The 27,133-nt window shown below is 38.6% G+C and overlaps 1 pseudogene; it reads left to right on the forward strand.

The window, feature by feature from the left end:
- Positions 1 to 305: 305 nt before the first annotated feature.
- On the forward strand, positions 306 to 27,133 carry LOC133069539 (tigger transposable element-derived protein 1-like; annotated as a pseudogene).

Genomic DNA, 27,133 nt, shown 5'->3' on the forward strand with positions numbered 1-27,133 from the left:
TCTATTCAACAACAGAAATATTTTGGATAAATTTATTTTCCATGCTGTTGAGGCTTAGTGATTTAAGTGAGAGTGCCTAAAACTACTGTAAGTATTTAAGTCTATCTATCATTAAGTTTTAAATTCATCCTGGTATTATAGTAAGCACATGCGTGCATGCACAGTCCCTTCCATCTTGATTCCCACAGAGTAAAGCACCCTGAACATAAACAGATCCACCATGAAGCCGACAAATGGTGAAAGAGTCTTGAATTTCTGCTACTGGGGAAGTTGAAGAAAGATGTGCAGGAAGTGATGCATCTCCAATGGGACAAACATTCAGCTCTGATCTGGAAATAGAAGACACTTACGCTACCAAACGTGAGAGAAAACAGCGCTTGACACTGCTGATAACCCAGATGCAGGACGCAGAGCAGACCGTAACTTCAGGATCACACAGACTGAAAGTAAGACCTCGTCAGAGGGAAAAACAAAGGTACTGACAGTATAGTGTTAGAGTTTAGGCTCTAGAGCAGATGACCTGGTTTGACTTGAACACTAACTACCTATGACCTTGGGCATGTCACTAACCACTCTAAGCCTGTCATTATGGAAAAAATAATGACCTCCACCTGGTAGCACTGCTGTATTAAATGAGAAAATCTATACACAGTACATTTCACATTTTTTAAAATAACATAGAATACAGTAGTAAGCCTATATGCCCATGCTCAGACACTCAATGGTGCCCAACTCTTTGTGACCCCACAGACTGCAGTCCACCACGCTTCTCTCTCCATGGGATTTCCCAAGCAAGAATGCTGGAGTGGATTGCCAGTTCCTTCTCTAAATAAACCTACATTTCCATTTTACTATCCTCAAAAGATTTGGCATAACTATCTCTATTCTCAACTAAATGCTAAGGTTTTGGGGGTAAGAATTTTATCATATTAATGAATACATTAGAGTGCTTATTAAGCATTTGATGAATAAAATAAACTTTTGAGTAGCCAAAGTTAATACAGGGTATGAGAGTTTTCTGCAATAGTAGGAAAAAATGATTTTAAAAATTCACTAAGGACAAGTTGTTCATAGTAAAAACATGGGATTCACAAACTGAAATCACTCTTTGCACCATATTTAACCATACCTAGCCCAAGGGTTTCTATCAGCTCCTTAATGAGAATAAACTAGAAATTTAAACCTACACGAGAGTGTATTATTGCCCCATGTATTTGTGGCTCCTCTCTTGAATTTCCACCTCACCATGGACTCCCTCTTTAGGGAAGTGTACTCACCTCCACACTGTTGAACCCAGATGTGAAACGTGAAACATACCACAGAGACATGTAAGTTACCTCTGAGCCAAACCTTAAAGCTCACAGTTTGCCATTTTTCCCCTCTGCTTTGAGCCCAGCAATGTTCCAACAAAAGTCATTCAGTCAGCCTGATGTTGGGGTGAAGATGACATGGAGCAGAGAAAAGGCCAAACTCTTGTTATGCAGAAGACAAGAACCAAATAATCTCTGATGAATTGGGCAACTGAGAGTTGACAGTTGCCTGTTTCCAAAGCATGACTTCGCCTCAGTTGGCTGTGAAAGTCAAAGTTGCTCAGTCGTGTCTGACTCTTTGCAACCCCATGGACTGTAGCCCACCAGACTCCTCTGTCCATGGGATTTTCCAGGCAAGAATACTGGAGTGGGTTGCCATTCCCTTCTCCAGAGAATACTCTTGACCCAAAGGTGAAACCCAGGTCTCCTACATTGCAGGCAGATTCTTTACTGTCTGAGCCACAGGGGAAGCCCCAAGAGAATAGCAAAGCTTCACTGAATGTGATTGGTGTGTATTGCCTATAACTATGTTTACTTTAACTGCAGGAGAAACTGCCTGTATTCATCATCCTACATTGTGAATTCATGTATTCTGCACCAGTCCTTCAGTTATTTGTATGATGCATTTTTATGAAGCATTTTTTTTTATCCTCCACATGATACAAATAAACCATATCTGAAAAAAAAAAAAACATATCTGATTATTGTTAACCAGACTTTAGTATGTGGAGCAGGGACTAGGTGAGGGGCCTATTAATAGTCCCCTTACAAATGTGCTTAAACAAGATTTACGTTTTCTAGGTTTGTTGCTATTCTTCAATGTCAATGGTATATGATTAAACAGTATCTTCCTGAAAGATTAAAGGAGGTCTATATAGAGATATCCAATAGGACACAAAAAATCACCATAGAATATGATATATTTAAATTCCTTTTACTTGTCTATATAAACACTTTTTAAATTATGCAACATAACTCTTTTAGTGGCCCATAATTTTTTTTTTCCATTATAAGATCTATGGCTTCCCTGGGAACTCTAGTAAAGAATCTGCCTGCAATGCAGGAGACTTGGGTTCGATCTCTGGATCAAGAAGATCCCTGGGAGAAGGGAATGACAACCCACTCCAACATTCTTGCCTGGAGAATTCCATGCACAGAGCAGCCTGGTGGGCTACATTCCATGGGGTCTCAGAGTTGTATACAATTCAGACTAACACTTTCACTTTTTTTTCACATGCTGGCCTTATTAGCCTCTATTTTCTTACCTCAAAGTGGAAAGCCTTGTTTTATTAGCAATATACAAGAGAAAAGCAATCTTGGACTAAGATATAATTTATAAAAATATATAAATATAGCAAATCAAGTTAGCACAGTAAATTGTATTATACAATATGACTGAGAAGTAGGAAACGCCTGTTAAGTCCCTTATAACAATTAGAATTTTCAAAATAAAAAAATCAACATAATAAGCATATTTCACACAATTATTTTGAATACAGTATTATGCTTCTTTGATGACACAAAGAACTTAACAATTTTTCAGTGACTTTGAGATATTTTGTAAACATCATTCACTGTTATACCCTAAAGATATAAAACTGCTGAATACCAGAGTGTGCTCCGAATTGATGAACAGGCAAAATAAAAAACTACACGAATGGAAGTCTTCTATATTGTAAATGCTAATCAGTTACTATGTTGAGTTTACATGAGTTAGGCTTGAAGAGCAATCTCCAAAGTAAGTCGTATTGGTTTCTAAATACTGGCACTTTTCTACATGTAAAGCTCTAGGTTTTAAGATCATTCTGCTTTGCCCAGGGATCTGTCCTTTCTGGCCCATAAATACATAGAAAGGAATCTGCTTCATTTCCCTTCTCAAAAGCCACTGAAATAATATCAGCCAAGAATTGGGTGGAATGCTCTGGTGAGGAATCTTACAGTAAGAGGAAATCATTCTGCAAATTGTCTGATATTTCACAATGATTCAATTTCATACCACTGGGTAAATCCAGAGGAGCTCAGGAAATCTCCCAGTGTTACTAACTTTTCCCTGGGGCAGTCCTACAATATCTGCATATTACTGCTTTACTGCAGAATAAAAACTTGTATGAAACACTGAATTATAACCGCAGATGTGTGTGTGTGATTTTTACTAGTATTTTCCTAATTTTAAAAGGCGAAACTGTCTTTGCAAAATATTTTGATGATCAAAACAGGCAAATATTGAAAACAAATTTATGGTTACCAAAGAGGAGGGGTAAATTAGGAGTTTGGGGTTAACATATACACACTGCTATATAAAAAATAGACAAAAACAAGGACCATCTGTATAGAACAGGGAACTATATTCAATATCTTGTAGTAACCTAAGATGGAAAAGAATGTGGAAAATAATATATATATGAATGTGTGTGTGTGTGCTCAGTCATGTCCAACTCTTTGTGACCTCATGAACTATAGCCCACCAGGCTCCTCTGTTCATGGGATTTTCCAGCAAAGTATACTGGAGTGGGGTGCCATTTCCTCCTCCAGGGTATCTTCCTGACCCAGGGATCAAACCTGAATCTTCTGCATCGGCAGGTGGATTCTTTATCACTTGAGCCACCTGGGAAGCCAATATGGATGTCTATGCATATACATATGTACATGTTACTAAATCACTTTTCTGTACACTGGAAACTAACACATATTATAAATTACCTACACTTAATTTTTAAAATGAATAAATCAGAAAAGACTAGTTTACAGGTAAAAAATAATAATTTAAATTTTAAAAATGAGACTATTTTAAATATTTCAATGGTACCACAGAATAAATCTAAAAGTCTTTATCCAGACTTCACAGAATCATCAAATTTCTTGTAGAGCCTGCTTGATGGATATGTTGCACTCAAGAGAAATCACACTTGTTCAGTGATCCATCCACTGATCACTGACAAATGCTAACACACCTTTCACAGTTCACTACTGTTAGCTAGACTATTGCATTTTTTAGACGACAGATAGTCAAGGATATTCGTCTTTGCCTTTTAGTTACATTTTACCTCCATCTCATTTCTCTTGGGCTCCAAAATCACTGCAGACAGTGACTGCAGCCATAAAATTAAAGGTGCTTGCTCCTTGGAAGAAAAGCTATGCAAACCTAGATAGCGTATTAAAAAGCAGAGATGTCACTTTGCCAACAAAGGTCTGCCTAATCAAAGCTATTATTTTTCCAGTAGTCATGTACAGACGTGGGAGTTGGACCATAAAGAAGGCTGAGAACCGAAGAATTGATGTTTTGAGACTGTCGTGCTGGAAAAGACTCTTGAGAGTCCCTTGGACTGCAAGGAGATCAAATCATTCAGTCCTAAAGGGAATCAACCCTGAATATTCATAGGAGGACTGATGCTGAATCTGAAGGTCTAATGCTTTGGCCACCTGATGCAAGGATTCAACTCACTGGAAAAGAGCCTGATGCTGGGAAAGATTGAAGGCAGGAGGAGAAGAGGACGACAGAGGATGAGATGGTTGGATGCATCACTGACTCAATGGACATGAGTTTGAGTAAGCTCTGGGAGATGGTGAAGGACAGGGAAGCCTGGCATGCTGCAGTCCCTGAGCCAGGAAGAGTTGGACATGATTTAGTGACTGAACAACATGACATGTCATCACTTATTTTTTTCATATATTCCCTTTCATTTCAGTGTCTTACATAAGCCAGAATGTACCTATAGAGATTATATTTTATTTCTTTCACGTTGACCCCCACTCCCTACACTACGTTTTCCTGTGAATGAAATCTTAAGGCAAGATTCCTATTGAATCAGCAGGGAGCACAATGCACCAGAACCTCTGGATAGGAAGGAGTTTCTTCTGACAACATACCCATCCCTCCCTCATAGACCAATTCACTTCCGAGACAGAGAGTGATTTGTATCCTTCTCTGCCACTGAGGTCCACTGTTTACTGGTGGTCTAGTATAATAATGCTCTTGTGTGTTGGGATAGAAAAAAATAAAAAATGAATGAGGACCACAGTTCACAGGAAAGCTCATGGCTCTTCTCCATCCACTCTTTGTCCACCACGCAACACTCTATCCCCAGGGAGAAAAAGTGCTGCTGTGATTCAAGAGGTTTTACAACATCCTTTGGGTCACCATGTGGAACTATTAGTCACATCACTCTCAGCTGTAACTTTCTCTCTTCAGATGCTTGCCTTTTCTCCCCCACGTAAAGATGTGTCCTGAATCCTGGATGCAACTGGCTTGAGAACCACCCCCTTCCCATCATCCCTAGTAATGGCTGAATGTTTTATTCCCTCAAATTCACATGTAGGTATCTAAACCCCAGTGTGATCATATATGGAGGTGAGGACTTTGGGAAGTGACTAGATCATGAGGGTGGAGTCCTAGTAAATGGGGTTGGTGCTTTTACAAGAGGAAAGTTAGTTCACTCTTTCTACCAGGTGAGGATACAAGGAGAAGTCAGCTGCCTGCAATCTAGAAGAGGGCTCTCAGCTCAGTTCAGTTCAGTTCAGTCGCTCAGTCGTGTCCAACTTTTTGTGACCTCATGGACTGCAGCACACCAGGCCTCCCGGTCCATCACCAATTCCCAGAGTCCACCCAAACTCATGTCCATTGAGTCAGTGATGCCATCCAACCATCTCATCCTCTGCCATCCCCTTCTCCTCCTGCCTTCAATCTTTCCCAGCATCAGGCTCTTTTCCAATGAGTCAGTTCTTTGCAACAGGTGGCCAAAGTATTGGAGCTTCAGCTTCAGTCCTTCCAATGAATATTCAGGACTGACTTCCTTTAGGATGGACTGGTTGGATCTCCCTGCAGTCCAAGGGACTCTCAAGAGTCTTCACCAACACCACAGTTCAAAAGCACCAGTTCTTCAGCACTCACCAAAATCCAATCATGTTGGCACCCTGATCTCACACTCCTCACCTCCAGAACTGCAATGAATAAGTTTCTGTTATTTATATGCCACCCTGTCTATGGTACTTTGTTAAACAACCCAAGCTGACCCAAGAAACACATCTGGCACAGGTGCTGCCATCAGCTCATGGGCACATTTCTTGATTTTTATCTACTCACCGTATGATTAACTGGTGTTTTCTCACATTGATATAGTCACATCAAGGTTTGAAATTTAGGTCAAAAGAGAAGAAAGGAAAATCAAATCCTTCATTCTGCTTTGCTTCTAGGCTACCAAGGTTTGAATTCCTTCTCTTCAAGCTAGAAGTTGAATACTCTTCATCTAAGACTTAGATGGTTTAACTCATCTATTAATAACTAATTTTCTCCATATCAGACATATTGCTGATATGGAGAAAATTTATGTGGCCTGGCTAGAAGATGAAATCAGCCACAACATTGCTCTAAGACAAAGCTCAATCCAGAACAAGGTCTTAACTCTCTTCAATTCTGTGAAGGCTGAGAGAGGTGAGAAAACTGCAGAAATCTGGAGTTAACAGAGACTTGTTCATGAGGTTTAAGGAAAGACGCCATCTCCATAACATACAAGTGCAAGGTGGAACAGTAGGTACTTGCGTAGAAGCTACAGCAAGTCATCCAGAAGATTTCGTTAAGATACTTAATGAAGGTGGCTACACTAGACAATGGGCTTCACGGGTGGCTCAGTGGTAAAGAATCTGCCTCCCAAGCAGGAGATGCAGGTTCACTCCCTGGGTCAGGAAGATCCCCTAGAGAAGGAAATGGCACACTACTCCAGTATTCTTGCCTAGAAAATTCCATGGACAGAGGAGCCTGGTGGGCTATTATAGTCTATGGGGTCACAGAGTCAGACACAACTAAGCTACTTGAGCATGGCACACTAGAAAAAGCAGATTTTCAGTTGTAGATGAGACTGCTTTATATTGGAAGAAGACGCCATTGAGGACTTTCATAGATAAAAAGGAGAAGTCAATGTCTACCTTCAAAGATTCAAAGCACAGGCTGACTCTGTTGTTAGAGGCCAATGCAGCTGGTGACTTTAAGCTGAAGTCAGTGCTAATTTACCATTCTGAAAATCCTAGGATCCTTAAGAATTATCCTAAATCTAATCTGCCTATGTTCTAGAAATAGAACAAGAAAACCTAGATAACAATACATCCATTTACAACATGGTTTACTGACTATTTTAAGCCCACTGCTGAGGTCTACTATTCAGAAAAAAAAAAAAAAAAGATTACTTTCAAAACTATTACTGTTCATTGACAATATATCTGGTCACCCAAGAGCTCTGATGGAGATGTACAATGAGATTAATGTTATTTCCATGCCTATTAACACAATATCCATTCTTCAGCCCATGGATCTGGATCAATTGTGATTTGCGAGTGAGAAACACATTTGGTAAAACTTTACCTGCCAGAGATAGTGATTCCTCTCATATATCCAGGCAAAGTAAATTGAAAACCTTCAGGAAAGGTTTCACCATTCTAGCTGCCATCAAGAGCATCCATAAGTCATGGGAAGAGACCGAAATATCAACAGTAATAGGAGTTTGGAAATGGTTGCTTTCCAACCTCCTGGAAGACGTTGAGGGGATAAAAATTTCAGGGGAGGAAATAACTGCAGAAGTGGTGGAAACAGCGACAGAAGCAGAAGTGGCGCCTGAAGATGTGACTAAATTGCTGCAATCTCATGATAACACTTTAATGAATGAGGAGTTACTTCTTATGGATGAGCAAAGTGATGTCTATAGATTGGCTTTGCTGTGCATTGGGTTAAGCAGACCCAGGTTTGGTTAGGTCTCACGGCAGGTTTGAGAGCTTTTACTCCAATTTTGAAAGGAGATCTACTGTAAGTATAACACTATCAAACAGACTGTATGCTTCAAAGAAGCTGTTTGTGAAAGGAAAAGTAAATCAGTGCAGGAAGTTTTACTGTTGTCTTATATTAAGAGCGGCACAGCCACCCCAACCTTCAGCAATTGCCACCCTGATCAGCCAGCAGAAACAACCATTCAGTGAAAAGATTATGACTTGCTCAAGGCTCAGATGCTAGCATTTATTAGCAAGAAAGCATTTTTAATTAATATACATAACTTTTGGAGACACAACGATATTGTACACTTCACAGACTATGGTATAATGTAAATATAACTTTTATTTGCATTGGGAAATCAAAAAAATCATGGGACTCATTTACTGCAATATTCGCTATCTTGCAGTGGTCTGGAACCAAACTCACCCTATCTCCAAGGTATCCCTGCATTATTCAGCACTAAAAAGAAATGAGCTATCAAGCCATGAAAAGACACAGAGGAAATTTAAATACATAATACTAGGTGAAGGAGCCAATCTGAAAAGGTTACATATTATATTTCAACTATGTGATGTTCTGGAAAAGGCAAAACTATGGAGACAGTGAAAAGATCAGTGGTTGTCATGGGCTGGAGTAGTAGGGGAATGAACAGACAAAGCACAGAGCATTTTTATAGTAGTAAAAATGTATGATACAGTAAGTGTAGATGCTATTGTTTAGTTGCTAAGTCACGTTCAACTCTTTTCTGTGACCTCATGGACTGCAGCCAGCCAGGTTCCTTGTCCATGGGATTTTCCAAACAAGTATACTATAGTGGGTTGCCATTTCCTTCTCCAAGGGATATTCTTGACCCAAGGATTGAACCCACATTTCCTGTATTGGTTGGTGGACTTTTTGCTACTGAGCCACCTGGGAAGCCCCAAAGGTAGATACTTATTATTATATATTTGTAAAAATACATAGAATGTAGAACAACAAAATTGAACCCTAAGATGAACTATGGACCATGGATGATTATGATGTGTCAATGTAGGTTCATCAATTGTAACAAATGTACACTTCAGGGAATGTTGACAATGGGGGAAGCTATGCATGAGGGGCCAGGGGGAGTCTTTGTTGCTTTACAAAATTTTCTGAACCTTAAACTGACCTTTAAAAAGTTTTAATTTTATACACATACATACATACACACACACATATATTTATATATACACACACCATATATATGTAAAATCTGTATGTGATATGGATTTGGAAAGTAGATTTTCTCTTCTCTGGTAGGTAAGTCCATGTGGAGCTGACATCTATTTGAAGCAGTAGAGTTGACCTTATTCTCAATCCAATCTGAAATGTTTGCCTTTTATTAACTATTCTCCATCAAAAGTTCACACTATCCAGAGGTCTTACGAAAGCAGGTTAAGATTTCAGCATGTACCTCTTCTTGTTTCTCTTTCATGTAACTGAAAAGGTACATTGAGGTTGTAGGTTAGGTGAAAGAAGAAAAAATTATCAGGAAGGAGTAAATATGAGAGTTAAAGACTTAAATAAAACAATATAAGTCACCAGCTTATGGAAAATAGGGTGCTTGTCTGAATCCAACTATCAGCTACCAGTCTACTTGGTATTTCAAATATTCTTATAATGAGTATTTATTAACCATCTTTCATAATGTAAAACACTCCTTCAAGCAATAAACAGAGACATACACACATATATTTATATATCCTACTCCACAGAAAGCTTTATCTACTTATCTATAGGCTAAATCAGAGGTATTATAAAACACCCCTTTGGCTGTATCACCAGAAAACAGAGGCAGAGAATATTTCATTTCTAGGAAATGCTGCCCTCCACTTAGGATTCTTGTGTTCTGAGATAGTATAACAATCTCAAGGATGTAAATTCCTCTCAAATTATTATTAGATGAAGACACCCTGCTTCTAATGTGCTACTATTGGCATCTAGATTTTACTGAAGTCAAAGTGTCAAGGAGGAGTTAAGCATGAGCAACAAGGGGTGGCAAAGCCAAAAAGGGCACAAGCTTATCTTTAAACCCCACCCCAGACAAGCCCCAGTGCATCAGGAGAGCTCATGGATATGCTACAAAATAACCACAGAGACTTTTCCAGCTCCAGGCATGCACCCTAGGCACACAGGAGTTACAAACTAACCACAGGGGCTTCTCCAGCTCCTAGACACCTGCCCCTGGGGCAGAGCTTTGTCCTCAAGTGACCTTAAGCAGCCAGGCGCCCAAGAGTTCATAAATGTTTTATACATACATATATCTGATTTTAACAGACAGAACTGTGGGAAAGACATGTCCAATAGAGCCTGTTGCTGTGTAACTTGCAACTGTCAATCAAAACTGCCAGTCCATGCCCACCTAGATGAATATGCAAAAGCCCTGTCTTGAAAAACCCATACCTCATCATTCCAGCACCAGTGCCTCTCTTGGCCTGGCCCACCTCTCCCTTGAGGTGGTCTTTCTGTTCTTTCTTTAGTAAACTTGTTTCTACCACAGGTGAAACCTCAGATTCTTCTCTGTGTCCTCAACAAGAACTGATGCTCATGAGGGAGGGTCCTCTTTGACCCTTCCTTCCTGGTAACAGAAGCTGTGCCATGCGGACACCTGAGTCAGGGCTGTACAAAGTTCAGCTCAGAAAAGGAACCCACAGACTAAGCGGTGAACAGAAATATCAGTGCCTGCAAGGAAGGTCACAGGCACTGCAGCATTAGAGAAAGTTGAGTTTTAGAAAACCAGTGACTTCTGCTGATGGGCATGTAGGTTGCTTCCATGTCCTATTATAAACAGTGCTGCGATGAACATTGGGGTGCACGTGTCTCTTTCAGATCTGGTAGAGAGGGAGGTGGGAGGGGGGATCGGGATGGGGAATACATGTAAATCCATGGCTGATTCATGTCAATGTATGACAAAAATCACTACAACATTGTAAAGTAATTAGCCTCCAACTAATAAAAATAAATGGAAAAAAAAAAAAAAAGAAAATCAGAGACTTAAAGCAGAATCAAAAGCCACCAACAAGAAGCATCATAAGAAAATTAGGGAACTAAAACTTCTTGTTAAAAGTACTTGCGTAACAGTTCATTTTCTAAGCAAGGCATTCGGTTGTTGTTATCAACTTAAAAGTCCACATTTTAAAATGTATATTCAATGTTTACATAGAGTAAACTATGAAACATTAGAATAACAAATCACTCATTTTATGGTAACAACAGCATAAACTGGTATTCACACAAGACAGTCAAATTATGAGGAAATTAATTTTTAAATAATTTTTTTATAAAAATAAAACATGAGCAGAGTACAAATGTGATCTAGGATAAGATGGTACAAGTGAAAAGCAAAAGTTTTACTTGCTGCAAGGATTGAGATTCATCTTCATTTTTCCACATGAACCACTGTTCTCCCAATACTAGTTACTGAGTGAACCATTTTCTCTCTACTGAATTGAAATGCCACTTACATACTCATGAATATTCATAGGGGCCTTTTCTGGACTATTCCACTATCTCTGCTAGTGTCAATGTCCTATAGTTTTAAAACCATTCTTTTCCTGTATTACTCTACTTTTTCAAAAAGTTCCTGTTATTTTTCATGTTTCTAAGTTTCAAAGAAATCTATTTGGAAATATTATTGACATTATAGAATTTATTACTTTATGGAAAGTATATACCTTCAAAATACTAAATATTCTGCCTAAAGATTAATAAAATTGAATAAACTCCTGAGAATGAAACAGACATGAAACAAAGGTTATGTGTTAGGGGTGGGTTATAAAAATGTTCCATATACATATCATATGTTATTTAAAAATAATGTAGAGCTCTTCACAGTCATCTTGAATATCAGGGTGTACATGTATATTTATATATATGTGTGTCTGTACATGTGTATTTCAATAAACAAACATTGACTATAATAATAATATCACCCAGAAATCCCAATCCTGTTCATATACATGGAGAAAACCATAATTTCAAAAGACACCTGCACCTCAGTATTCACTGTAGCACAATTTACAATAGCCAGGACATGGAAGCAACAAGATGTCTACCAACAGAGGAATGGATAAAGAAGATGTGGCACATATATACAATAGAATGTTATTTAGCCATAAAAAGGAACAAAATCATGCCATTTGCAGAGATGTGGATGGACCCAGAGACTGTTATACAGAGTTAAGTCAAATCAGAAAAAGAAAAACAAGTATCGTATATTGATGCATATATATATGGAATCCAGAAAAATGGTATACAGACTAACCTATTTGCAAAGCAGAAATAAAGACACAGACAGAGAACAACCATATGGACACCAGGGAGGAAAGGGGATTGAGATGAATTGGGAGTTTGGGACTGACATATGTATGTATGTACATTTATACATATACATATATAATATATATATTATTGCTACTATGTATAACATGGATAAATAATAACCTACTGCATAGCACAGGGAACTCTACTCAGTGCTCTGTGGTGACCTAAATGGGGAGAAAACTCAAAAAAGAAGAGATATATGTATACGTATAGCTGATTCATTTTGGTGTGCAGCAGAAACTAACATAACATTGTAAAGTAACTATACGCCAATGAAATTTTTTTTTAAAAAAATCAGCCCAATTTTCTGATCCACAGAATTATTAGCAAATAAAAGCATGTTTAAATTCCAAAAAATAATAATATTCCAATGAGAAAATATTTTGTCTTCTTCAGATAAAAAATATATGACCATTAAGAGCCTTTCTTTAGCAGGGTCTTCAACATATCAAGAGCTTCTCAGGTGGCTCAGTGATAAAAACAACCCGCTTGCCATGCAGGAGACACAGGAGATGCGGATTCGATCCCTGGGTCAGGAAGATCTCCTAGAAGAGGAAATGGCTACCCACTCCAGTCTTATTGCCTGGACAACCTCACAGCCAGAGGAGCCTGGCAGGTGACAGTCCATGGGGCTGCAAAGAGCTGGACACAGCTGAGCACACACAGCAAACGGCATCACAAACTTCTGTGATCAGAAACCAATGTGTTCATAACCAGAATATCCCAAAGGACGCTGAGTTACTGAATCACACACATAAAAACCCTAACATGAAATTAGTAGCATTATAGAAGATACCTGTATATCACATTAAAATATGTTACAGAGAACCAAAGTCATATTATATCTTTATACTACATTCTACAATGCAAAGTTTGAAATGCCAGGTGCAGAAAGAGAAAAAGCCACACTCTGTAGTTCCAAGAACCAGTAATAGCTATAATAGTAGCTGTTAGATGCTCTCCGGTCAAGATGATTTTCACTAAGACCTTCAGGTATGAAATACAGACAGCAAAATGGTAGAATAGCTCTGGATCTGAAATCTGAAAATCCAGTTTCACGTTCTAGTTATTCAACTTAATCTCTGTGAACCTCATCAGTAAAGGATGATAGTGTCTCCCAAAGTCCCTGTGAACATGCATGAGATTACATGCTGAACTTTCTCTATAAAACATAAAACATCATACTAACTATAAAATCATCTTGGTTTATTACTAGTCAGGCAGACTATCTTTTTGATTAAAATTACGTAGATCATTTCTCAAAGTCTTGCTGTTCCTAGTAGATGCCTTCAGAAGGTAGGAAGCTAGCTTGGTAACAGGCGTCCCACAGTATATCAACAAGCCTCAAGCTGACCCTCTCCTATTCAGACCTGCAGCGGGAACAGCGATACAAGGAGAGCCTGGGGACCATCTTTACCTTTTTGTCTTGCTACCCTTCATCTGTCTTCTGTAGCACAAGAAACTTAATTCAGAAATGTTCTTGCATTGCCTCTGTTTTTCCCCTACGATATTGTTTTTCTTTCTTGAAACATCAGTCACCACTGTGACTGTTATTAACCCAACTACAAGAAATGTCAAAAAAGAATGGAACTATTTGAGGAGAACTTGACTTTAATCAGGGCATCCCTGGTATCTAGAAGGTAAAGAATCTGCCTGCAGTATAGGAGACCCAGGTTGGATCCCTGAATCAGGAAGATGCCCTGGAGAAGAGAATGGCAGCCCACTGCAATATTCTTGCCTGGAGAATTCCATGGAGAGAGGAGTCTCGTGGGCTACCAGCCATGGGGTCGCAAAGAGTTGGACATGACTGAGCGACTAACATTTAAATCACAAGTTTTGAAAGCCTCCTTAGCCAGATCATCACATCAAATCCTGTCATCTTTGTCATTTGGGTCATTTTAAAATGATGAATTCTCTAGCCAGCCGTGACCTCTGAAACACATTCCTCGATTTAACCATCTCATGTACCCATCTCATCTCACGTTAACAGTGAACGTATAAAATCCAGATAATGAGAGGTCTGAGATTTTATGAAATACAAGTGCAATTTCTTTATCAAGAAAGGTTAAAATAGCTCCTTTGCCTTTTTCTAATCAGAATCAAGTAGGTATGACAAGCTGAGGTAAATCATCGCTGTGCAGGGGGCTGATGAAATATATTTCTTCCCACCTCAAACTGTTTGTTTTTCAGTTCATTAGGAAGCTTTCAGGAACACTGCGTACACTTGGTGCACTTTATTTGAGGCAGGGAATGAACACTTAACCTGCCTTCAAGGTTGAGCGAAACAAGTTTAGAGGACACTCTCCCCACACTCCTTCTGCTCACGTCAAAATGCCCGGCTTGCATTTCAGTTGGTCAATCCAGGTCACATTGCTGAGAATATTTAACTGTTTGATAAGATCAATTTAATTCAATTCCATAGTCCCAGCAAGGAAAGGAGACCCCCACCCCAAGGAAAGTGACACCTAACTCTACTGTGTGACAAAGCATATAACATGATATTTTAATTTAAAGACACAGGTTATTGGAGAGAGGAGAGTTACATGGTCACTGCCTTTATAACAGAGTTAATGAAAAGGGGCAGTGTTACCCCTAAAAATGGCCAAAACCGAGAGGTCAATATAATAACTCTTTAGTTTACTGCACACTAATTTTCTCAACTATAAGCTAGGAGGAAAAAAATCAACACTCCTATGGTTTTACTGAGAAAACTAGCTGTTATGAACTCTAAAAAGAAGAATCATTCCAACTCTCATTGTAAAAAAAAATTCTAAACATTTGCAATAACATAATATGATGTACCCATCTTTCTATAAACAGAATTACAGGTTGGTGCTATTTTTTTTACTTACCTGTGTGAATTTTGCTTTGCTGTTTTTTTTTCCCCACTTTACAAATGAATTGTCTTTCATTTTTTCTTTTTCTTAATTAACTTATTTTTTAATTGAAGGATAACTGCTTTACAGAATTTTGCTGTTTTCTGTCAAATCTCAACATGAACCAGCCATAGGTGTACATATGCCCCCTCCCTTCTGACCCTCCCTCCCAGCTCCCTCCCCGTCTCAGCCCTCTAGGTTGGTGCAGAGCCCCTGTGTGAGTTTCCTGAGACAGACAGCACATTCCCTCTACATACGGTAATGTAAGTTTCCATGTTACTCTTCCCATACGTCTCACCCTCTCCTCCCCTCTCCCCGTGTCCACAAGTCTATTCTCTATGTCTGTTTCTCCACTGCTTCCCTGTAAATAAATTCTTCTGTGCCATTTTTCTAGATTCTGTATATATGCGTTAGAATATGATATTTATCTTTCTCTTTCTGACTTACTTCACTCTGTATAATAGGTTCTAGGTTCATCCACCTCATTAGAACTGATTCAAATGCATTCCTTTTTATGGCTGAGTAGTATTTCGTTGTGTATATGAACCACAACTTCTTTATCTGCTTTGCTTTTAACACTGAAATAGACCTGGTTAAACTTACATTAGTAAGTTCATGCTTATAGCACATGACAGAAATTTGCATGTTCTAGAAAAGTAACAGAAGCTATTATTGAATAATATAAAAACAATGATGGATTAGATTGAAATAATCAAGGATTCAAGCAACATTTATTTAACCGACAGTATTATAAAATTAGTCATAGCATATAATTAAGCAGCTCTTGAATAGAATTAATTAATGCACTTAGAAGCAAATAGTTCTAGCCACAACTAGAATATTCTCACATTCTTTCTTGAGAAGAAAACAAAATATATATGAAAACTATCAAATCAAAAAAAAAAAAGAAAATATGCAGCTACCACAGACAGATAACACCAGAGGATCAAGCAGTGGCCAATCAGAGAAGGGGGTTTTCCTGATAGCTCAGTTGGTAAAGAATCCTCCTGCAATTCAGGAAACCCTGGTTCGATTCCTGGGTTGGAAAGATTCCCTGGAGAAGGGATAGGATATCCACTCCAATATTCTTGGCCTTCCCTTGTGGCTCAACTGGTAAAGAATCCACCCGCAATGCGGGAGACCTGGGTTTGATCCCTGGGTTGGGAAGATCCCCTGGAGAAGGGAAAGGCTACCCACTCCACTATTCTGGCCTAGAGAATTCCATGGACTATAGAGTCCATGGGGTCAGAAAGAGTCAGACACAACTAAGCAACTTTCACTTTCACTTTCTTTCAATCAGAGAAGGAATGTACAGAATGACTATACCATGAAAACTCAATAGTTGAAAAAAACACAGCATTTGATATAATATAACCTTATGTTCTTCAGTAAATTCCAATAATAACAATGTTAGTTATTCATTCAAAAACCACCACTATTAATTGATTCTTATGTGTAAGAATACCATAATAGATGCTGAAACGACAAGTGGTCTATATCCATAATATTTATCATCTTAAACGTTGACAAACACATAGTGCATTATTACAATACAGCATCACAGGAGACGTGATAGAGGTCGTCAGGATCTGTGGTATCCTGAAGGAAGGGGGAAGAGGAGGAGGGCTACCTGTTTAAATCTTCCATATTTAAAAGATGATTAAGCTTTAACCAAGGCCAGGAGTAGAAGAAGGTATTCAAAGCAGTGTCCACACTGTGTGTGACAGAAAAAGTGAGTAAAGAAGACTGGGGCTGGGTGACAAGAAGCCAGGGTGGAGGAGATGGAGGGGCCTCCACGTACAGGCGGCTGCTGCTGCTAAGTCGCTTCAGTCGTGGCTGACTCTGTGCAACCCCGTAGACGGCAGCCCACCAGGCTCCTGTCCCTGGGATTCTCCAGGTAAGAACACTGGAGTGGGCTGCCATTTCCTTCTCCAATGCATGAAGGTGAGAAGTGAAAGTGAAGTCGCTCAGTCGTTTCCGACTCTTAGCCACCCCATGGACTGCAGCCTACTAGGCTCCTCCATCCATGGGATTTTCCAGGCAAGAGTACTGGAGTGGGGTGCCATTGCCTTCTCCGATATACAGGTGGAGGGGTCCACAAAGGCAAGGCATACGAGCATCATCTGTCACAGAGTGGAGCTGGGACTTTATCTTCAAGGCTGAAGAAAATCACTGAAGGAATGATATAAAAATTTTTATATTTGCTAAAATGTCTCTGGAAGTCTTATGGAAAGTGAAATTGAGAAGTTTAAAACTAGAGACAGTATAACATATAGGATGCAAAGTCACCAGGAAAGGGTTTGATAATAATTTCTGAAAGGAATATAACATTTAAAATTATTACAGTAATAGTTCAAATTTTTACACTTGAGTATAAATCCATCTAGAACACTAACCTACTAAGAATTCAACTCTAGGTGGTCTAGTTGGTTCCAATGTCACAATACAATTGTTGGAGTCAGAGACTTCAATTAGTAATTTTTATCCTTTTCATAAATGAAATGACTTATAATAACTGAATTTTTTGCATTCTATAATTTTATCTTTGAAAAAGTATAAGGTGGCCATTAAACAGACACCCCTTTTGAGAAAAAAACATTTAGTAAATAGTGTTACCCCTGAAATAGGCAAAACAACCATTTTTGTTCCATTAAAACGTCAAAGAGAAGCCTTTCAACTATTTCTCCTCTCTGATTTTATTTCTTAAATGAAGTAAGCCAGAACAATAAAGACCAATACAGTATACTAACACATATATATGGAATTTAAAAAGATGGTAATGACAACCCCATATGCAAAACAGAAAAAGAGATACAGATGTACAGAACAGACTTTTGGACTCTGGGAGAAGGCAAGGGTGGGATGTTCTGAGAGAATAGCAATGAAACAAGTACACTATCAAGTGTGAAACAGATCACCAGTCCAGGTTGGATGCATGAGACAAGTGTTCAAGGCTGGTGCACTGGGAAGACCCAGAGGGATGGGATGGGGAGGGAGGCGGGAAGAGGGATCGGGATGGGGAACACATGTAAATCCATGGCTGATTCACGTCAATGTATGGCAAAAACCACTACAATATTTTAAAGTAATTAGCCTCCAACTAACAGAAATAAATGAAAAAGAAATTTTTTAATTGGGGAACTTCCCTGATAGTGTTTAAGACTTTGCCTTCCAATCCAAGGGCTCTAACTTCAATCCCTGGTCGGAAAGCTAAGATCTGACATGCCTCAGGGCCACAACACTAAAACATAAAACAGAAGCAATATCATAAAAACTTCAACAAAGACTTAAAATATTTTTCTGTTGGGGTAGGCTGAAGAAAGCACAGGTGAATACATATTTCATATCTTAATGAAATTTCAGTAATAGAGTGAAATTAATAAAATTCAAGTTTTTCACATATTTTCTCTTTTGAAATAGATTTAAATTGAAAAGAAAGACATAAAATAGTGTATGGTTAAGTGAGTCCTCAGTTACCCCTCAGTCAGCCTTCCCAATCCTAAGTGTTTCAAGTGCAAAGAATCACATGTGGGCTCCTCCACAGCTCTCTGGCAGCTGCCTAAGATGCCAGAGCTTTCACAGCTGCAGAAATTAAAGTGCTCAGAGCAAAGTCAGGTCAGCAACAGAGCAAAGACAACAGAAACCTCTAACGAGGGAGGTAACTTTTATGCTTTTATGCTTTTGAACTCTGGTGCTGGCGAAGACCCTTGAGAGTCCCTTGGACTGCAAGGAGACCATACTAATCAATCCTAAAGGAAATCAACCCTGAATATTCATTAGAAGGACTGATGCTGACACTGAAGCTCCAATACTTTGACCATCTGATACAAAGAGCTGACTTATTGGAAAACACTCTGATGCTGGGAAAGACTGAGGGCAAGAGGAGAAGGGGGCGATAGAGGATGAGATGGTTGGATGGCATCACTGATTTAATGCACAAGAGTTTCAGCAAACTCCAGGAGATAGTGAAGGACAGGGAATCCAGGTGTACTGAAGTCCATGGGATTGCAAAGAGTCAGACACAACTTAACGACTGAATAACAACAACTTTGTTTTTAAAGAAATTTTCTGTGTACCACCACCAACTAACTGTTCAGATATTATTACAATTTAGATGGATTAGCTAATTTTACGTATGACAAAAAGTTCATATTCTACATTCTTGTAGCATATACTTTAATCCCTTTGTTTTTATGCAATAAGGTGAAAATTCATGAGTCGACTTCAATTTACCATTACATATCTCTAAGAATATCCTCAGAAGCCTATGGAGAATAAACCAGGAGGGGCAATAATGGTGCTCCTGTACCCAGAAATATCACCAACTAGTATTACTGACAGTTTTATTACATAAATCCTTAGAAGACAGGATTTTCATGTCTATTTGGTTCCTATTCTAAATGATTAATAAAAACTCAGTAATTATAAAAATTAATATAACTACTTTGGATTTGCCCTAATCAGTAAAGAAACACTTAAGCATTATGAAAGTTCCTGTCACAGTTCTGATTTGTAATTTTTCTGCATTAATTAAAAGTTGGTTTTAATCCAAATACCAAAGAGGAAAGAGAAACAAACACTTTAGAAAATTAATAAGATCATTTATAGAATCCTGTGGTAAAACTTTCTTGAGATGTCATTTTTGAATTTCAAATAGGAGCAAATATGATAGCACAATTTTTCAAACTTTAAAAAAGCACGCATTATGAAAACATTTTTCAATCTACATGTATCTTCCACTCCAAGTTTCTTGTTTTGTTTTTTTTAACTAGGACTAAATAGCAAATTTTATGTTAGAAAACTGTATTTTAGGCAATCAGCAAATTCCATACTTGGAAAAACAGGACAAATGACTTAGTTTCATGAATAACAACTGAAAAAACAGAGGGAGATTAGAGGTCAAGGAGCAGAGAGGAAGAATTTGTAGATTAAAAGATACTTAAGAGACAAAACTAAACATAACATATGGGCCATATTTGAATTCCAATCTAAACAAATGAAATGTAAAAAATGTATAAGACAAACAAGGAAATGTGAACACTGACTGGATATTAAATGATGATAAGGTCAGATACAGAAAGACAAATATATGATATTGCTTATGTGTGGAATCTAAAAAGATGGATATGAATGAATTTATTTACAAAACAGAAACAGACTCATAGACTTAGGAAATAAACTTATGGTTACTGAAGGGGAAAGGTGGGGTAGAGTAAACTGGGAGCTTGGGATTGACATATACATTACTTTATATAAAATAGATAACCAACAAGGATCCACTGTATAGCATAAGGGACTCTGTGCATATTCTGTAATAACTTAAATGGGAAAAAAATTTGAAAAGAATATATACATATGTATGTATAAGTGAATCATTTTGCTATACATCTGAAACTTACATATTTATAATCAACTGTAATCCAATATATTGTCACCCTGCTTATTTAATTTATATGCAGAGTACATCATGAGAAACACTGGGCTGGATGAAGCACAAACTGGAATCAAGATTATAGGGAGAAATATCAATAACCTCAGATATGCAGATGACACCACCCTCATGGCAGAAAGTGAAGAACTAATGAGCCTCTTGATGAAAGTGAAAGAGGAGAGTGAAAATGTTGGCTTAAAGCTCAACATTCAGAAAACTAAGATCATGGCATCTGGTCCCACCACTTCATGGCAAATAGATGGGGAAATAATGGAAACAGTGGAAACAGTAGCTGACTTTATTTCTCTAGGCTCCAAAATCACTGCAGATGGTGACTGCAGCCATGAAATTAAAAGATGCTTACTCCTTGGAAGGAAAGTTATGACCAAACTAGACAGCATATTAAAAAGCAGAGAGACATTACTTTGCCAACATAGGTCCATCTAGTCAAGGCTATGGTTTTTCCAGTGGTCATATATGGATATGAGAGCTTTACTATAAAGAAAGCTGAGTGCTGAAGAATTGATGCTTTTGAACTGTGGTGTTGGAGAAGATTCTTGAGGGTCCCTTGGACTGCAAGAAGATCCAACCAGCCCATCCTAAAGGAGATCAGTCCTGGGTGTTCACTGGAAGGACTGGTGCTGAAGCTGAAACTCCAATACTTTGTCCACCTGATGCAAAGAGCTGATGCATTGGAAAAGATCCTGATGCTGGGAAAGATTGAGGGCAAGAGGAGAAGGGGATGACAGAGGATGAGATGGTTGGATGGCATCACCAACTCAATGGACATGGGTTTGAGTGGACTCTGGGAGTTGGTGATGGACAGGGAGGCCTGGTGTGCTGTAGTTCATGGGGTCGCAAAGAGTCGGACACGACTGAGCGACTGACCTGAACTGAATCCAATATAAAATAAAACAAAAAACTGATAATAATGAATTATCAATTAATGGTACTGTGGATATGTTGTCTCTAACATTTCAAGTTAAATACTAAAATGTTTACAAATGATATGATTCCTAGGATTTGCCTAAAAATAACCTGGGGACAGCAGAGGGTAGAAATAAACTCTTATAAAACCAATATTGAGTAAATGAATAGAATATGCTTGAAAATACTGATGGAAACAAGACATTATACTCTCTCCTCTACTTTCATAAATGTTTGCAACCTTCTTTAACAAAAATATTCCAAAAAATTTCTTCTGGTATCTGTTCCGAGACTAACTAGATTAGAACCATTGGAAAATCAGTTAACCTCTTTTGTTTTTAACAAATAGAATGCAGTTTAATTTACATTCCTTAAACAAATATCCACAGTGCCATTAATTAATAATTCATTATTATCAGTTTTTGGCACAAAGACAGAAATATAGATCAATGGAACAGAATAGAAAGCCCAGAGATAAATCCACGAACCTATGGACACCTTATCTTTGTTTTACTCATTTCAATTCCAAATAATGTGATTTTCAATTTTTCAAAATTCACCCCAATTGCTATTTAAAAACAGATATGATCCATCCTCCACTGACACTACAATGTCATTTTAAGGAATACTAGTCCTACAGAAACTAACACAACATTGTAAAGCAACTTTACTCCAACAAAAAAAATAAAATATTAAGAAACACTAAGTACTTATTCATTATATGACAAAACCCACTGAAATGTTGTGAAGTAATTAGCCTCCAACTAATAAAAAAATTAAAAAAAAATAAATAAATACTTATTCATTGATTTGTTTATTCACTCCACTAAAATTGAGTGCAAGTCAATATACTGGTAATAGATATAAAGGTGAAAATGAAGATACCAAATTCTGATCTCATTGTATGAGAGCATGGAGAATTAACATAAATCAAAATTAACAAAAACTAACATAAATTAACATAATCATCTCACTGATCCAGTGAGATGAAACTCATAAATTCATACCATAAATTAGTAAAACTGGACTTGTTTCTACAGTATAAAAACAACAAGATTTTAGACACCCTGGACCAAAAAATGCCTCATTCGTGACAAGTATCTCTTCTCCAATTAAAAGAGGAACATTCTCATTCATGTTGGTCAAAGGAGAAAAGACTCTCTTTCATGAAACTGAAAAAATACCCCTCCACCCATCCTTAGGGCAAGGTTCAAGGAAGTGTTTACAGAGAGAGAGATTTCACAGTTAAGCCTCTGCTCCTTCATCCCTTCTTGTTCCCTTTAGAAAAATGGAAACACATCACCAAGGAAACACATCACTAAGGAAAATGACAAGAACACACCACGGGGAAAATGCTGCTGAGTCATGGACACACAATCCTGGCTGGATTCTATCATCAACCGCACTGTCGTTCAGGGCTTCTTTCTTAATTCATTTTACTGTATTTTTATTTATTTGACTGTGTTGGGTCTCAGCTGCAGCATGCGGGCTGTTCGCGGTTTCACACGAGCTTAGTTGCCCTGCAGTGTGTGGGATCTTAGTTCCCCGAGCAGGGATTGAACCACATACCCTGCATTGGAAAGCAGATTCTTAACCATTGGACCACTAGTCCCTGGGCTTCTTTCTTAGAAACAGGCCAGCAGTGCTGAGATGCCCCCACAGGTTTGCAGAGAACAGGTTTGAGCTGCATCTCCAAGGCTTTGACAGGTCACTCCTCTTACCTGCTCACATAGGGCCACAAACAGAGTTCTGATTTTTTATAGTGCTCACTGAACTAAGACACACACAGTATTATTTTATAACTCACTGAATGAATATAAAACAGCAGACACAGTGCTCTCTGTCTCTTTTTCTCCCTCTTCCTCATCTCTCCCTCCCTCTCTCTTCCTCTCCTCTCCCCTGACCTGATACAAACTAAATACGAGAACTTTTAAAATGTTTGGTTACAGAGCTTATCTCAAATTATGGCCTGTACCCAGTGATAGTCTGATTTCTTAGACCTTGTTGAAATGTAAAACATCTTGTTCAGAAACCAGGAGACGTTACATCATCTTCCATAAAGCTGGTTTTCTTTTTCTATTTTAAGAAACGTTCAATGTCATGCCTTGTGGGTGGAGATAGACAGATATAAGTAGATGCCTTAGTGAAAGCTGTGTGTGATAAACTCAGATTTCAAGAACCTGGGAGAGATTTTAAAATGCAGACATCACAGACTTGAATTTACAGGTGCATCTGTAGTTGAACCTTCTAGTGACTACTTATCTACAAAATTTGAAGCATTATTTTTTTTCTCATGGTTCACAGAAGGCTCCTGAATTTATGGATATTTTAGATTGTATCATTTTCTACACTATAATATAGGTTGAAAATTGTGGTGCTTTCTTTGAAGTTTCCTCTGCCAGGGTTACAATTTCTAGCTCATTACTGTAAGACAGAGACATCCAAAGGCATAGGGTATATTGTGCTGTTCTTCTGATGTCAAACATTGTGGTTGCTTGTCAGTGATCTGACTCTGTTCAGATCAGTTTCTCTTGACCCCCAGTCTCTACCAATTTTTTTATTATTTTTCTTTTTTTCTTCTACTCTCTACTCTTGTATCTGGGATTCTCAGGTGGCTCAGTGGTACAGAATCCACCTGCCAATGCAGAAGACACAGGTTCTATTTCTGGGTTGGGAAGATCCCCTAGAAGAGGAAATGGCAACCCATTCTAGTCTTCTTGCCTGGAGAATCCTGTGGACAGAGGAGCCTGGTGGGCTACAGACCATGGGTGGGATACAGTTCATGGGTCGCAAAGAGTCAGACCGACTGAGCACGCACACACGCCCTTGTATCCAACCTCATCTGTGTCTCTTGCCTGGACTCCTGATTGTTCAACATTGTGCTGTTTCATAAGTAACATATATTTAACCCTTTCTGAGCTGAACCATTTATTCATGTGAAGACCTAGACTCAGAAACAGAATAGGGTCATTTTGCAGAGCACAGCCACGAAAGGCTTCTTAAACCCACAGTCCCAAATAAAGGCCTTCCTGCTTTTCCTCAGTGGGTCTCACTCTTTCACATACATCAGAATCATCTAGAGGGCTTGTTGGATCCCAGGAGGCTGGGCCACCCCTGATTCAGGAAGTCTGGGATGACGTCTGAGAACCTGTACTTCTTATGCATTTCCAGGTGAGGCACATGCCACCAGGCAGGACCAGGCTCCCAAAACAACTCTAGATGAACCTCTATGGTTACTGGGACTCTGTTTCCATCCAGCTTACTCAGTACTTATTTATTTCTAATTCTTCCTGTATCTGCAACAATTCAAAACTTATCATCAAAAGATATTTACATCCTACAAAAAATAGTAAATAGTTATAATAATGCTCTATGAGATTTGATTATATTTCAAATCATCTACGTTTACAGTTACTGACATAGCATATAGTGGGAATACAAAAAGCATGCTTTACTAACGTTGTGTATTTACAACGTTCCTATTGAATAGGTTCGATTGGACAGGTGAGCAAGCTGGAGCTAAGAGAGGTTAAGATCAGCTAGTAAACAGGACTAGGATTTAACCCTTGCATCTGCATAGGTGGTCTCCTCTGTGAAAGTGTTAGTTGCTCAGTCGTGTCCAACCCCATGGACTGTAGCCCACCGGGCTCCTTTGTCCACAGGATTCTCCAGGCAAGAATACTGGAGTGGATAGCTGTTCCCTCCTCCGGGGGATCTTCCCAACCCAGAGATCGAGCCCAGGTCTCCTGCATTGCAGGCAGATTCTTTACCATCTGAGCCTCCAGGGAAGAAAAGTTTCCTCTGCTGCTCCTTGTTACTCAGATATGATCCTCAGACCAGCCGCCCTGGTCTCACCTGGGAGCTTATTAGAAACACTCGCAGTCTCATTTCAGATCCACTGAATTAAAATCTGCATTTCAGCAAGATCCCCTGTGAATCACATATTTCCCAGGTAAAGACATTACAATTTGAAGCAGACTATCCCACACTACCCTGACTTCCTAAAAAACAAATAACTTCAGCTAACTTCTTTTCCTTCCACCAATCAGAGTGTTAGATTTTACTTTTCAGAACAATTTTGAAACTTTCTCAAGTTGAGGTGTAAATTTTCTTAGTGAGCATATGTGCATGGTTTAATTCCTTCCAAGTCCTCAATATCTGAAGTCTGTATTTTATTTGTAATGTTAAGATTTTATGTACAGGTAGCTATTTGGAAATTAGAGATGGATACTAATGACAAAGAATCCACACAAGACCATGAGGTTGCAAAAGAGTCAGACATAACTGAACAACTAAACAGCAACAACAACTAATGTCTCAGATAATTTTAATTTCAAAAAACAAATATATAGGAGCCAAAGGTTATGGGCTTTTAACAGAAGATTAAATGATTCTGTTTTTTTTTTTTTTTTTACTGGAGGTATTCATCCTTTGAAGCACTTCCCAAGAGGTCTCACATAAAGTTGCAATCCAATCTGTGTACTTATATTAAATGAAACAATAGATACAACATACAACTCTAGTTTATTTTGGAGCACTTTACAAATTAGGTATGATTGGATTAATCCTTATTTTCAGATAAAATCCTTCACCCAAGATCAGCCCAGTGAACTTATTTTAACACGCTATTTTTCAAGCTAAAGTAACGACTCGGGCTAAGCAAAATTCTATCACAACTATGCCAGAAGACTTCAAACAGGCACGGAGATCTGCAAAGTAAATTAAATTTTCTGTTACTATCTCAGACTCATAACCCTCTCCCTCAACCCTTCATCTAAAATTGCCACAAATATTCTGTAACTGGGTCAGGGCACTTGCTTGGGGGAAGAAAGGCATATTAAGGAGCATTCAATTATGTCTCAGACATAAGGAGCAAGTGAAGCAAATGTAATATCCTGTCAGAAGATTCGAGCATAATTTTCCGCTGTGTCCCAGCTTTCATCCCCAACTGTCAACATGTGACTGTCTTCCCTGCCACTTACCAGGAAGCCTTTGAACAAGTCAATGGAGCTTATTTTTATTCAGTATTTGTTTTGTTCCATATGTATTATTTGTCTTCTCTATAAAATCGGTCTTCCTGTGAGATTAGACTAGCACAGTTTCTGTGTGTTAGTCTGAAATCCGTTCCCTTAGTGGGAACAGAAATGGCCTTAATATCTGTGCCATTCCTCAACATTACAGCTAGATTTTCCTCAGGTGCCGAACTAATGCAAAGAACGTGCCACACTTGCCTGAGCACTGGAGGTCACAGCAAGGTGGGCACTGGGCTGAGGGTGAGCGCCAAGCTACCTGCTCAGGACTCAGCCTCCTCGAGGTCAACAGACAAAGTAGCACAGTAGCTGGCAGACCTCGCTTCATCACTCACGGCCCTTCGGCCGGATTATTAGCTCCTTACTGGCACATTCTGCAGCTTCGAATGTCTAATGTCCCAAAACTGCAGTCTCCTGATGTACATGCTCACCCTAGGCATTCAGTGAGCCAGAGTCAGTAG

Source organism: Dama dama, chromosome 14 (assembly GCF_033118175.1).
Source record: "Dama dama isolate Ldn47 chromosome 14, ASM3311817v1, whole genome shotgun sequence".
NCBI classification, from domain to species: domain Eukaryota; kingdom Metazoa; phylum Chordata; class Mammalia; order Artiodactyla; family Cervidae; genus Dama; species Dama dama.